The sequence below is a fragment of the Artemia franciscana genome, chromosome 18, assembly GCF_032884065.1.
Source record: "Artemia franciscana chromosome 18, ASM3288406v1, whole genome shotgun sequence".
NCBI classification, from domain to species: domain Eukaryota; kingdom Metazoa; phylum Arthropoda; class Branchiopoda; order Anostraca; family Artemiidae; genus Artemia; species Artemia franciscana.
In genome coordinates this window covers 28,417,879-28,433,176 of record NC_088880.1, presented here as the reverse complement: position 1 = coordinate 28,433,176, position 15,298 = coordinate 28,417,879, and the positions used below count along the sequence as shown (strand labels likewise).

At 35.3% G+C, this 15,298-nt stretch overlaps 2 long non-coding RNA genes across 2 annotated transcripts in view; one reads left to right on the top strand and one right to left on the bottom strand.

Annotated features, from left to right (window-relative positions):
- Positions 1-15,298, bottom strand: part of LOC136038836 (uncharacterized) — a 343,955-nt gene that overhangs the window by 100,604 nt on the left and 228,053 nt on the right. The gene's annotated exons all lie outside the window — the stretch shown is intronic.
- Positions 1-15,298, top strand: part of LOC136038837 (uncharacterized) — a 306,828-nt gene that overhangs the window by 134,815 nt on the left and 156,715 nt on the right. Inside the window, exon 2 of the long non-coding RNA XR_010620326.1 lies at positions 10,332-10,508. This is a non-coding gene — a long non-coding RNA (uncharacterized LOC136038837). The remainder of the gene's footprint in view (positions 1-10,331; positions 10,509-15,298) is intronic.

The following is a 15,298-nucleotide window of genomic DNA, read 5'->3' as shown; positions in this document are numbered from 1 at the left end:
CACAATCAACATAGGAACAATTACTCAATGTATTATGAAACTTAAAAAGAAATATTTACGTGGAATTAACCAGTTGTTTGGCATGCATCTAGTCTATGAAAAATTTAAATCTCTAAGGCCTACACCAATTGGGAATACTGTTTCAGATAATATTTCATAGAGGATTAGTTCCTGATATTTTTTGTGCTGGTATTGTGACCCCTGTGCCTAAGAAAGGAAAAGATAAGAGTAAATGTACTTCGTACCGACCCATAACTGTTTCACCAGTAATTTATAAATTATTAGAGCCGTTAGTTATTGATGAGATTAAACTAATCTGTTCTATGACAGACAATCAGTTTGGGTTTAAAAAAGCTACAACCGTGAACCTATCCCCCGAGTTATTGCCAATGTTCTTTTAGACGTGAAAGAATATGAGGATATTGTCATTATGGCTGGTTCTGATGTTTCACGGGCGTTTGATTCGGCGTTACATCCTCAGCTACTGCTCAATGCCAGCCACCGCGGGCTTGATCGCTCAATCCTACGTATTTACAAACATATGCATAGTAAACTTCATCGGTTTGTTGAAGTGCCAGTTCGAAATGATTTTGTTGTTTCAAAAACTATAATTTGTATTTGGAAAGGTATTAGGCTGGGCGGGGTGTCATCGCCTCCATTTTATAATAATAGCATGCTAGAGGCTCAGAAGAAAGTTCAGACATCATTTATTTTCGAGGCTTTGATTTGTCTCTTTTAAGTTATGCTGACGATGTCCTGAACCTCAATCGGACCATTCCTGGTAATGAGGAAAATTTTGAGATTTTATGTTCCGAATATAGGAAAATAGGGCTGAAGTTTAATTCTGAAGAGAGTGAAGTTGTTTCAATTAGTATGACACGTAATCAGTCCATCCTCGATATCGTTTGTCTTGATGGTCATCCTGTTAAGCTGTCGCTAGGCATAAATTACCTTGGACTACCCATTGGAAATGATCTAAAGCATAGTCTAGAACTTTTATCAAGGTTTCTAGGTGCAAAGCTTCGCAAGGCGAACAGCCTGCTTGTTTCTTGTAAACCACGTTATAAAAGGTGTGTGCTTTCTATAATTTTTGAAGCGTTTTCTGGGCCCCGTTTGTTAGCTTTGTTGCCTTTTTGGAGTGATTTTAGTACATCAGATAAAAGAGCTTGTCGATCAATTTTCTTTCGGTACGCTGAGTTCCTACTGGGCGTACCTCTGTGGGCCAAAAACCGGCGTATGGTTTCTATATACGGAATTGTTGATCCGTATGTTGTTGTCGCGGAGCGTAGATTCCGTTTCGAACGGAGTTTGGATACCTCAAATAATTTATCTAGTGCCTTTTTATGATTGTTATTTTTATGATTGTTATATGATTATTATTTTTTGTCTTTTTCCTTTTTTATTCCATTTTGACACGATTGTGTGTTTATTATGTAAATAAAGTTTTTTAACATTCATTCATTCATTAAATCCTTGAGAAAAAAACAACAAAAAAAAACAAGAAAACCTTCAGATCGTGATTTCTGTCTAACCTGTGATATTTTCAAATTATGACAGTTTCTTAGGGAAATTATTAAATGAACATCTGGGTTAAAAAATTATCTAAAAACTTACTTGACTGTCTTTTTTTTTTTACAATAACACCAAATAATTCTTGTATTAATTTTTTTTCAGCTTTTTAACAAAAACCGTTCCTTTTTCTTTCTCAGTCAACTGACCTGGAGTGGGGCCTGAATAATGTTTATGCATTCGTTTATTCAAGTTTGCTTTTTATTATTTATTTTTTTGGGGGTAGAAGAGGTCATATATTCGCTAAATAGAATTCAATAACCCCTTTTCTGCTTGAAAATTATGATTTAAGCCAAAACGTAAGCAGAAACTTAAAAACCTGAACTGCACCCATGCTAACCGGAACAATGGACTTGGAGTAAGAGCCGAATCGACAATCCCTTTTTATAGCCAGTAGTTAAGTTTTATGCTGTATAAAACTTGAGAACAAAGCGGTTTTATCTGTCTGTATTAAGAAACAATTAGCTTATGCTCAGTGGAAAACAAGTGGCTGGCGACATAATACATTGGAATTATATAATTTGGCTATAAATTTGTACATTAAAGAGGGAAGTAGGTTAGGTTACCCCCGCCCACCCCCCCTATTATGCAAAAATATAACCTAAATTTGGTATTTTTCGGTACGACTGACCTAACTTGCACTTCTCGAGTATTGGTTTAATAAATAAGTACAAACCCATTTATTAAAATGTGCCGCACTTTATGTATGGGTGTGCAGAGCTCTCTGACCCTCACTCTATCTGGCTCTCTTCGCCAGAATTTTTTTTTGAAATTTAAACAAATAATCTGGTTTACTAGTACGTAATAAAATTATAGGAAATTCATCAAGGACTACTTTTCAGTCAACGACATCCAAAAACCCACGAGACGCAAGCGCCAATAGGAAACTCCCCCAGGTCGGACGGTGAATACTATCAGGATCTTTATTATTACTACGATTTAAATGGATATATTTAATTGTCATTGTTTTACTGAGGAATCATTGCCCCCTTCCCTCCCACTGATATCCATGCCATGAGTTTCTATATTGAATTTTTAATTAGAATTGTATTGAATTGTTAATATTGAATAGTTAATTTCTATATTGAAAAAAGTTAACTAGGGAATGTTTTCCTACACTTCACCGTGTAGCTATCAGACGATAGATCGTGAGTATTTATGCCCTATTGTAGATATATTCCTCTTTGTTTTACATATATTTCCCTATTGTGTTGTACAATCCTCCAAATTTCATTTCAACTTTCCTTTTTATTCAGCTAATGAAAGCATAGTCAAAATATTTGGCAACCAAAAGACATTCTCAAAATTGGCATTTGGCAAACTCTGCATAACAGATATTTGTGGCTATATCCATAAATTATGATAACAATACCAAGTAGTGAAGGTACAAAACCTTTAATTAAAGAAGGCATCTTTAAGAATTTGGGTGAAAAATATGCAGCTATTGCCTATGAACAGCTGCCAAAAGAAAACTATCATCTTATACCTGAGGGATATTTCCCTTTTAAGTAATTTAAAAGAAATGCCAAATGCCTTATTAAAAGAGCTTCTTGTCTCAATGAAATAAAGTAAATCAATAAGATAAAATTTTTCAGTAATAGAACATTTATTAAATACGGTATCTAGCCCATACCATATTTAAACTCTACAAGGAAAGCAGGGCAGCTTCTGTCTACAACGCAACGAGACAACTTGAGTCAGTAACTAAAGAAATAAAAAAAACAACAATTCTCTCAACTGAGAGTAAGGAGCAACATCAAAACTTAAACAAACAGAAGCTATTACGTATATGAGGAGGTAATCACCATGCTTTTGACGCTGAAGTTCTTCGGCACCTTAAAAAACAAAGACTTATTGTTCTAATTAAACGACCCTGATGTTTCACAAGTCGTTCTTTAAGAATTGGAACGAAATTTAAACTTTAGCGTAAAGAGCGAGGTGTTGACAAGGAGGGCAACCAATTTTAGTGTTGCTCCTTACTTTCATCTGAGAAAACTTTTTTTTTATTTAATTTCTGATCTTTTTTTTAAATATTACCATGCAGAAAATCCCCCTCCCAAGTAAACATGCTCCCCGTTCATTGTAGTTGAAGGGTCCAAAATTTGTGGCTGTAAGGAAGACCCCCGCCCCAACGTACAGCTCTCAGAGCAAGGGTCGTAACTTATGCCCTTGGGGCATACAAGGTTTTTGTAGAAAGTGTGATCGTAAATGCTTTGGAGGGGACTCGTTTGATTGGTAATAAGAAGTTCTAATACCCTCTTTAAGAGTCAAAGTGATCAGAGCGTGGCTACACATTGCTTGTGGAGATATCTCAGCAGGTGTAAATTGGGATATGGTACAATTTATTTGAATAGGCTAAATTTCTCTTGAAGTTGTGGCAACAATGGCCCACAGGCATTTGTAATACAACTTATCTATACTTTTTGAGATCGCTTCTACTCACAGCCTATATAGACACCAGTTGCGCATACACTTTTCAAAAGCAACACAAAGATAGGTCACATCAGAAATTCCCGTTTTCACTCCCGGAATAGAGCCAAGATCTTACCGCGCTGATAGGATGTGGGAGCACCGGAGGTTAACGCTTAATCTAAAGATGTGTGTTGAAATTGAAATCTTTCTATGGGCAAGATACGACTCCACTCATCTAGTGTCTATATAGACAATCAATAACAATGAAACATATCCAGGGTAATTTGAATGGAATGACTAAAAAAAAAACACAATTGGCAATCTTACGATAAAGCTCTCTGCCACACAAATTGTAGTCAATATCCCAATTCTGAAATTAATACTGAAGATGTATTTGCCTCAACAATTACAAATGGGGCCAAAGCCCCAGCTTTTTAGGAATTCACAATTTTTAACAATGCAAGAACGCCCTCAGAATTGCTTCTGATTATATCTACATTTGAGTACACGCGGCTCTTGTTAATATTCTCCGAGTTATCTATAAGTTTCTCACTAACACGTAGCATTTATAGAATTTTTTAAAACTTACAATATCGCTTGATGAATAACATGGCTATCTCAGAATTTTGATCCGGTGACTTTGGGGAAAAATGAGCTTGAGAGGGGGCCTAGGTGCACTCCAATTCCTTGGTCACTTAGAAAGGGCAATAGAACTTAAATTTGGTTACTATGCAGCCGGGTTGCTCCTTACTGCAGTTCGTTACCACGAACAATTTGATGTCTCAAACAGTACGCTAACATAGCCTCGAAAGATTGTCAGTAATAGAGATACCAAGCCAACGAATGCAATCAACAAAAGGGATAGTGAAGCTATTAGAGTGAAGGGGAGTAGAAGTAGTAGAGTTCTAGGGAAGAAAATCACATTTATCTATATTAAGCGTAAAACCAATATCAGAGAAAGCATCAGAAACTATAGAGACCACTTAGGAAAGACCCTTTTTGGAACGGCTAATCAGAAGCATGTTGTCAGCATACACAAGACAAAAAAATGTCCACAAGACCAGAAAGGTATTTACCTGAAATATTAGCCAGCACGCTAGAAATACATAACTTAAAAGGCGTAGGCGACAAAACATCGCCCTGCCTAACTTCTCTTCGTACCCTTATAATAATGTCTGGTGCAGATCTTAATTCAAGAAAAGAATTTAAATACCATAACCTAAGAGGCATTATAACAGAAAGATTGACCCCCAAATTATACAGAGAAAAAAGGAGCTGACTATGGACCACACTATCAAACGCTTTCGGGTGTTTCCCCCTTTTTCTAAAATAAGTCAAATTTTCTCAGGGTCTTAACTTTTGGTAGCTAAGACTAGACTCAATAAAACTTATATATTTAAAGTCAGCACAAAAATACAATTCTACTGATGTAACTATCAGTATCGAAATTCCGTTTTTTCGAGTTTCAGTTACCATTGAGCCGGGTTGCTCCTTACTTTAGTTTGTTACCACGAATTGTTTGAAAAATTAGCAAACGGTTTTCAGCAATCATCTCAAAAGTTTTTAAATGTCAGACACGAACATACATATGCACAGAAAATATCTCTGCGCAACAGCAGATATATGGTTTTATCTTTTGATGGGGAGGGAGAAGCTGGTCCCTTCTTTTCCACAGTGCCGCTAGGTCCTTAGGGCAAGGATGTATTTTGCATATTTTCTTATTTGCTTTTTTGTCAGAAAAAGACTGAGAAATAGAGACATAATTTGTCTTAGTCAAGACATCTACTTCTACTTACTCAAGTACAGTGGTACTTACCTCTTATACCCACCCCACTCAAGAAGTGAAGTTAGATTAATCCTAATGAAGTATACCTAAGAATGATAAAAATAAAATAATTTAGTAAGAAAATAGTACTTGTATGACAGGGCCTTATCCAGGTTTTTTTCGGGGGTATTTTACACAAGAATTTTTTCGAGGAAGGTACACAAAAAAACAACTAAAAACGCATAAAAAATTTGTTTATAACCATTTTTGTTACACTTTTAAGAGTCAAACAAACATTTCGGAGGGCGGGGTCAAATCACCAAACCCCTCCCCTGGATATGGCCTCATCGTATGATATAGCCCTGATCATTCAAGCTGTCCATACATTGACGCATTGCAGAACTGTTTTTTTTTTCGTTAGTTTCCTTCAGCTTAGCTTAAGATATAAAAAAATAAGAAGTGACCGCGAAGTAAAGCAAAGTCCTTTCAAATACAGAGCCTGATTCGGCCCAATCGGAAAAATGGAGCTGACTATGGACCACACTATCAAACACTTTCGAGTGTTTCCCCCTTTTTTTTTTACTTTACCCAATATTTGGGTTAAAACCCCAAATATAAAAACTATTTTTCCAAAATGCATATAATGTAAATTTTGAGATGGTCATTTGATGTCGAAGAAACTTCGAAAACAGCTCATTCGATTGGAAACTGAAAGAGCCAGAGCCCTTTTTAACAGTGAAAAGTGATTGAAGGGAAACTAACCCCTCCCAAACCCACCATTTCCCCAAACACATCCCATAAAAAATTTAGATAGCCATTTTGTTCAACGTAATTGAAATCTGTGGAAATTATGTCTTTGAGGATGACAGCTCCCCACAGCTCTCGAGGCAAGGCTTGTAACTTATGCCCAGAAGGCCAATAAGGTATATCTTATAATATTTTGAAAGGGCACATTGGATTGGTAATCAGAAGTTTTAGTGCTCTTTATAAGATTCAGAGTGATCGGAGGGTGGATACCCCCCTTGCCTCGTATTTCCCCGAGATGCATCTGATTTTAATTTTGAGATGGCCATTTGTTGTCGTAGAAAGTTCGAAAACAGCTCATTCGATTGGAAATTGAGAGGGCCAGTGTCCGTTTTTTAGAGAGCCATTTGTTTTTAAATAGCCATTTTGGATAGCTATTTTGTTGCAAATTTTTAGATAGCCATTTTGTTTGGCATATGGTATAGGAATTTTATTTATTTTAGTTGAAGGGTCAAAAAATTATGTCTTTGAGGAAGACAACCCCGCCCCAACAGCTCTCAGGGCAAGGGTTGTGAGCTATAACTGGGGGTATAACTTCTATGCCCCCATAAAAAGGGTGCATAATTTCTAGCACCCTTTTTAAAAGTAAAAGTGATCTGAGGGCAGCTACCTCCCCCTCCAGACATCGTTTTTTTCCCAAAATACATCCAATGGCAACTTTGAGACAGTTACTTTATTGAAAATAGTCCAAAGATCACATAACAAGGCCTTTGGGGTTGATAAAAACAACCAGAGGCTGGGGGCGAGGGTTGTAAGGGGACACGCAACGTTTTTATGGAATGGGTGGTCGTATAAACTTCAGATGGGTTTTATTTAATTTGATAGTTTATGCTATAGAGCCCTTTTCAAGAGTCAAAACTGATTTGAGAGCAACCAGCCCCCTCACGCTCATCATTTCCCCAAAGATATCCAATCAGAATTTGGAGATAGGAATTTTATTCATTGTAGTTGAAGGACCCAAAAAATTATGTTTTTGAGGAAGACAACCCCACCCCCACAGCTCTCAGGACAAGGGTAACAGGACAACATTTAAGGAAGCTAGAAAAACTGTATTTTATATTTTTATCTCTTTCTTCATTTGCTCTATGTCCTTTATAACAGAACAACATTTGAAAACGACAGAAAAATAATATATAAGAACAGTAACGTTTTTTTTTGTCTTTTTTTATTTAATTAATGTCTTTTTTACGTTTTGTAGACGGGTTTTCAACTAAATTAAATTAAAAACCAAATGAAATAATTCTTATAGTGGTTTCATGTTGTAATTTTAACATCAATTATTTAACGTAAGAAAATAGCATGATTTTTGAGTCTTAACTAAAAAATAATCCAGCAATGTATATTGCATAATGTATCTCTATATGGTTAAACCTTATATATGGCATCCCAGTTGACTATAGGTTGTCGGACATCCATATCAGGTTTCTTGTTCCTGATCCCACTCCTGACAAACTGTTTAAGGTATGGAATAACTTTGTCTTTGTACGTCTCTGTAATGTCAAATGTCTTGAAAAGTTCACGTCCTCTATCTTCAACCTAGATGAGGAGGTATCCACATTGGACCTTTTCTGCTTTTACAGCTAAGGAGCCTTCAAACATTAGTTTTGTATGGCTTTTGAATTTTGTCCATTCATTGTCCAAATTATCTCCATCCCAGTTGATCAAAGGTTGTGGGACATCCATATCAGGTTTTTTGTTCCTGATCCCACTCCTGACACCATGTAGAATTTTGAATAATTCTTTTATTCAGACCCGAGCACCTATAATATAAAACACACAATTAGCAAAGTAAATTAAAGCAAAGCACGTAATAAACAAAGCAAAGCATGGGCAGCTCACAAGTAGATAAGCATAGCACACACAGGGCAGGTGGGTAATACTACGCACCAGGCTAATTCATTAACTCAACTTAGATTGCCTGGTCTCGACCCAATCCATTGTTTTATTGGTCACTGAAATTTTGGTCACTGGTCACAGCGAGAATGAAATTGTGTTGAAGGAATTTTATGGGTGGTGTATTTTTCGCAGGAGGAACTTTCCACCGAGGAGGTTCCCGTGAGGGAAGGAAAATTTTCATAGAGGGTGAGCCAGATATACTGGCATTATTTGAAAAAAGATCAGAAATTAAATAAAAAAAAGAAGTTTTTTTCAACTGAAAGTGAGGAGCAACATTAAAACTCAAAATATACAAAAATTAATCCTCATGTGATGGGATTGTCTCCTTCTCAATACCTTGTCCTTTACTTTGAAGTTTGACTGTTTGTCCCAATTTTGTAAGAACGACTCCTGAAACACAAAGGCCATTTAATTAGAATATGAAGTTTTTTTTTTAATCCTAACAACTTTAGCCTGAAGAGCAAGGTATTGAGGAGTGGGACGACCCCTTCATATACGGAATAATTTCTGTTAGTTTTGAGTTTTAATCGTGTTCCTTACTTTCAGTTGAAGAAACTTTTGTTTTATTGAATATGATTAAGAAATTTGCCGATCTTCTTTTTCAGAATCAAACGCAATATTAAATGATACAGTAGTGTATTTGAAAGAGGGATGGAGGTAATCCTATGCTTTCAGTAGCACAAATATTATTTTAATTTCGGCCATATCCAACTTAACGTGCTAAAGATTCACTTGTATAAAGTTTCCCGTTTACGTGGCCAGGTAGTTCAATGTTTTAAATAATTCGACAACTTGAAATACGAAATTGTTGCTTAAAAAAGATAAATAATCATTTAAACTTATTCATGTTGGTAGCATTGCACTTAGGAAAAGAAATATTAACTGTTCAAAAGGTAGTACCATTTTGAAAAGGGTGGTTGAATTTAATTGATTTATTTTCGTGCCAATGACGTTTCATTTACCAATAAACTTATTCCTTAGCTTACGCAAGCGGTTGTTTCATAAGTCAGTAACATAATTTTTAACTTATACCAGAGGCCAATATTGTTTCATTCAAAGAATTGTTTCATAGGACAATAATATTATTGCATAGCTTACACCAGAGGTTGTTTCATAGGCCAATAACATTATTCCTTAGCTTACATCAGAGGTTGCATTGTTTGAAATTGTACCGAAGATTTACTTCTGTTAATGTCTATGTTATTTTTCTATTTTTTGTAAGTTTAATAATTAAGTTTTGTATATTTTAAGTAAGTTCTTATATTTTTAAAATAATTAGGTTTTTAAGTTTAAGTAAGTTTTAAGTAAGTATAAGTAAGTTTTTTATATTTTTTGTAAATATTCTATTTTTTGAAACTTTGTATTTTTGTAAAGTTTTTGTTCTATTTTTTGCATTCCTTTGCCCCTTAATATTACAACATAAGATAACAATTTCGCTACTATTCTATAGCTATGACTCAGCCTTGTTTACATATTGTACTTTATTATTTGTTGTTTAAATTTGTTTTGCTTCTTTTTTATTTAATTGTTATTTGTTGTTTAAATTTGTTTTGCTTCTTCTTTATCTAATTGTTATTTGTAGTTTAAATTTGTTTTGCTTCTTCTTTATTTAATTGGAAAATACTGTGGAAAGTTTTCAAAACGGAAGTAGCAACTTTTTATCATTATTTTTTAGCCTAATTCACATAATCCTATACTTTTCAGTGGTCGAAAAGACTAGCGGATATAATTCGAATATTAGGATGGAAATAATCTTATAGATGATGATGATTCCTCTGACAGACCAGTTAAAGAACTAAGTTTGGAACCAATTCCAAGTCTTAGATCAAGCTATTAAAATAGCATTATTTCAACAAAGCAAAGTCTTACTTGAACCTATTTTTAGGGTATAAAAACTTCATTAGAGACATCTATTTCATGCTTGGAACAAAGCTCAGTTTTTACTGGATTGTAGATTTGGGATTTTTCATACCCGTTTCAATGCTAGCCATCTTTGTTTATTCATTGTTTAACTACGAACCACTAAGGATTGGAGACAGCTATATGCCAGCCTCAGCAACAGGTAAATCTAAACGAATTTGACACAATAGAATAAGTATTATATTACATATTCTAATATGATAGGAATACGTTTGGCCTCCTCAAAATTTTGCTACTAACAACTGAACCAGTAAGTTTTAGAACCTCACAAGCAATTGTGAACTCATTTTGTGTCTAAAAATTTTATATTTTGAGGTTATATTTTTTTTTGAAATTTTAAACTTATTGGGTTCAAATGTTTCTTGGGTATTGGTCTTGGGTTTCAGGTCAAATCGTTTGTATCCGCGTATTGTTGGTAAAAACTATGTTTGCAACATATATGTTTGCAGCAACCGAAGCATAAAAAAAATAAAATTAACTCTTTGACGTTTAAACTAACAACAAAGTCATTTAATTAGAAATAATTAATTAACTATAAGAACTGATATTTTTTTAGCTTTTTTTCTTTATAGTTTTGTACCTTTTTTATTTTTTTCCTTTTTTTTAAGTATTTTTCCTTTTAGGGTTTTTTCTTTTTTTAGCTTTTTTCGCGCCATATTAGTTACGCGCCATTGTAGTTGTGTCCCTGTGTCCCGCCTTTGATATATATATATATATATATATATATATATATATATATATATATATATATATATATATATATATATATATATATATATATATATATATATATATATATATACATATATATACATATATATATATTTGTTTTTATCTACGTAAGACTTGCGAATATACAACATTCTTCGCTGTCCCATTGTCTGTGCAGATAAATGGATTGTCAGGTTTACCGACTCTTTAACATGCAACATATAATTGTCCATGGGAAAACAATCCGTATTCGGATCTATAACTCATTATTCTAATGATTGCCCTTGAGCTTTGTTGATGGTGATTGCTTAACGAACTTGGCGTCCCTGTTGTAGTTGTGTCCCTGTGTATCGGTCGTAATTTATATTCCCTGAGTCCCGGTCGTTATTTGTGTCCCGGTTTCCCAGTCTGTAATTTCTCTTTGAGTGTCCCGGCAGTATTCAGATCTATACCTCATTATTCTAAAGATTGCTCTTGAGCTTTGTCGATGGTGATTGCTAATCAAACATTCCCTGTGTCCCGGTCGTAATTTATATATCCCCTCTGTGCCCCCCGGCGTCCCCGTTGTAGTTGTGTCCCTGTGTCCCGGTTGTCATTTATATTCCCTGTGTCCCGGTCGTTATTTGTGTCCCGGTGTCCCAGTCTGTAATTTCTCTTTGAGTGTCCCGGTCGTCATTTATATTCCCTGTGTCCCGGTGTCTCGGTCTGTAATTTCGTCAGTCGACAAAAATGACGTCAGTCGACAAACAACTTCATGACGGCATAATGCTCAATCCTTATAATGACCTCAGTCGACAGACATGACGTCAGTCGACACACAAACATGACGTCAGTCAACACACAAACAAACAACTTATTTTTATATAGATAGATATACCTATACTGTTAGTGCGTTTGTTTGTGACGAACATCTATATATATTAAAAAAAAACTAAAAAAAAGAAAATACCTGAAAAACTAAAGAAAAAAAACATATTGATAAGGATTGATATTCCTTACCATCCATTACTATAAAGAATTTGATTCTTATTTTACTCCAACCAAATTTTAGGGAAAACTGTTTTGTTGAAAACTGTAAAGGGTCACTCAGTCACAAATTAGAACTCATATTATCTCTATTAAGAGCCAAACCTATTGGGAAGCAACCAACCACTAGCCAACTCACCGTTGTTCCAAGTTTTCCCCCACTCTGCTCTCTTTCCTTTTTTTCCTCATAGCTATTTTATAGTCCCCGATTTCCAGAAAGGTCTTTGACCCCCACCCCCCCCCCCCGCCTGTGGGCACCCATGACAGGTACGAGAGGTCAACATTAAAATTAATCTGACGTATTAGATGTTAACGCCCAGGGCTTCATTGGCAATGGGGCGGGGGAACAGATTTCTCCCCCAGACCCCATTTTAATTCTCCAGACCGAAGGATGCCCCCAGCTGAAATTTGTTGCACGAAAGGTTTAAATTAAAAATAATCTGGTTTGTTAGATGTTGACACCACTGGCACAATCTTCAATGGGTCAAGGTGAGAGGCAATTGTTCTTCCAAGACTTCACTTTTTCCCTTCCTCCGTCCCCCCAGAGCCCAGTTTGCCACCCCAGCTGAAATTTAGTTTCTCTAAAAATCTTGTCAAAACAAAGATGAGCCTTTATAATTCAAGTATCTACAGAAACTATTCAGTTTGCTTTAGTATTTCCTTACTTTTTTTTACTATATGGCTCATTTGTCCGTTTTCAATGTCATTTTCACTTGGTTCGGAAGAATTGGCCCCAAATTTAAGCCCCCCCAGCATTTTGAAGAAATTATGCCACTGGTTGAAATCTTGAAAGCTACTTCAATTTTAATAATTACAATCCTAAGCGAAGAGATTTATAGAAAAATAAAATTAGCACCTTGCAGTGGATTAGACTTGGCTAGTGGATCATGGGCTACTAATTAATTAATTGAAAATAATTTTGTTTATAAATGAAAATTCTGTTAAAATTACGCCTGAAAATTTTTAAGGGAGATAGGGGGGCGCTAATCAAGATTTCACCCTGGGGCAAGAGAGGCCAGCACCCCCCCTGAAAAGAGCTCATATGGGTTCGCTCCTCTTCCCCTCCAATTATTTTAATCCTTGCAAATATTTTCCTCTTTTTCCATAGTTTTCAGAGCATTTACTTATTTTCTTAGTTCAATAATGTTGATACATCATAAGGTTCGATTGCCCAGTAGGAGTTCGTTTATACTTGCCTGACCAGAATTATTAAGGAATTACAAAGTAAATCATTCTATTCAGTTAAAATAGGCCTACAACAAAAGGCAATGTTTATCTTGATTTTACTTATATGCATAACTACACTTTATAGAGTACACCATTTCTTTAACCCCCTTAGGGAAGTTGATACCTTTTTGATTTAAAATTTTTGGTCACAAATGAAAAGGACTAAATATACCTTTTGATGACTAATATTTCTATAGGCACCGGAATTAGTAAGCTGCCATCACGAATTAAGATTCCTTTGGTTTCCAAAATTAGTAAACTAAGATAGGGCTAGGTAATAGATTCTTCTAGATTTTATATATTGCGTCGAAATGCTTTACCTGGGTCGGTTAAAAAATTTCACTCGTTTAAGGCCTCTAAATACCCCAATAATTTTGATCTAAACAAATAATTTTGATCCCCGTAATTTTCAAAGATAATTTTGATCTCTGGATAATCTAATTAATTTTTTTTTCTCTACCATTTTTTTTTAATGTTTTATGGTTTTTCGATATAGACGGGGTTGATATCTCTGGGTCACGATGGAATATTTGAAGGTTCAGATAAGATCCGGTGTTAATCCTATTTTCATCATTGATATCAATCATTGTAGCATTTAAGACAAAATGTTTAGTTACCAAATGGATTTAAATTGTCAAATTTGTCACTAAATGTATTTTACATTTAACACCTTTGTAAAGAAGTGACACAATTTCAATAAAAGAAATTTTGTGCAAAAGGTTCAGATGCCAACATTCCTTTATATGGTATGGGATTTAGACTCCAGCACTAGGGGCCATGTCATTGAAATTGACATGCCAGTTGAAATCCTAATGTTATTCATCTTTTTTTTTATGCAAAATTAATTTTTGCATAAAAATAGTGAATTTATGCAAAATTAATTTTGCATAAAAATTTGAAAAGAATAAGGAAGATGAAAATGGGTAAAAATAAACAAAGGAGGAAGAAAAATTACTGGACAAAAGTACTGAAAGACCCGCCGAGAAACTCCCTTCGTGGAGAGAGACAGAGGGACACCAAGAAGAATAGAGTTCCATAGTATAGGGGATTGATAAATAGGAGATATCTGGCCTGCTGTTAATGATCATTTAGGTTAGGTTAGGTTCAAAACTAAAAAGGTTCAAAAAAGGTACAAAACTAAAAAGAAAAAAGCTAAAAAAAACTAAAAAAGCTGCAAAACTAAAAAAAAAGAAAGACTAAAAAAGAAAAATTAAAAAAGAAACTATATCTATATATATAAAAATAAGTTGTTTGTATCCATGTTTGTTTGTTTGTGGGTTTGCATATGACGTCATTATAAGTATATAAGGCTTTGTATAGGACGTCATTATAAGATGACACTACAGACCGGGACACAAATGACGACTGGGACACGGGGAATATAAATGACGACCGGGACACTCAAAGAGAAATTGCAGACAGGGACACAACTACAACGGGGGCGCCGGGGGGCAGAGGGGGATATATAAATGATGACGAGGAAAAAGGGAATATTAAATCAGCAATCACCTTCAACAAAGCACAAAGGGCAATCATTAGAATAATGAGGTATAGATCTTAATACGGATTGTTTTTCCCATGGACAATTATATATTGCATGTTCAAGAGTCGGTAAACCTGACAATCTTTTTATATGCACAGACAATGAGACAGCGAAGAATGTTTTATATTCGCAAGTTTGCGTAGTTAAAAACATATATATACCTATCTATATTCACAGGTGGGACACAGGGAAACAACTACAACGGTGCGTAACTAATATGGCGCGTAACGACTTACGCACGCAAGGGGGCTTGGGGGAGCGAAGTGCGCCCGCCAACTAGGTGTTGGGGTCGCGCGAAGCGCCACCTCAACAGCTAGTTAATATATATACTAGCTGTTGGTTTGGTGCTTCGCGCCACACCAACACCTACTTGGTTGGAGCGGTTCACGCCCCTCCCCAAGCCCCCCGCGCCTAATTCGTTACGC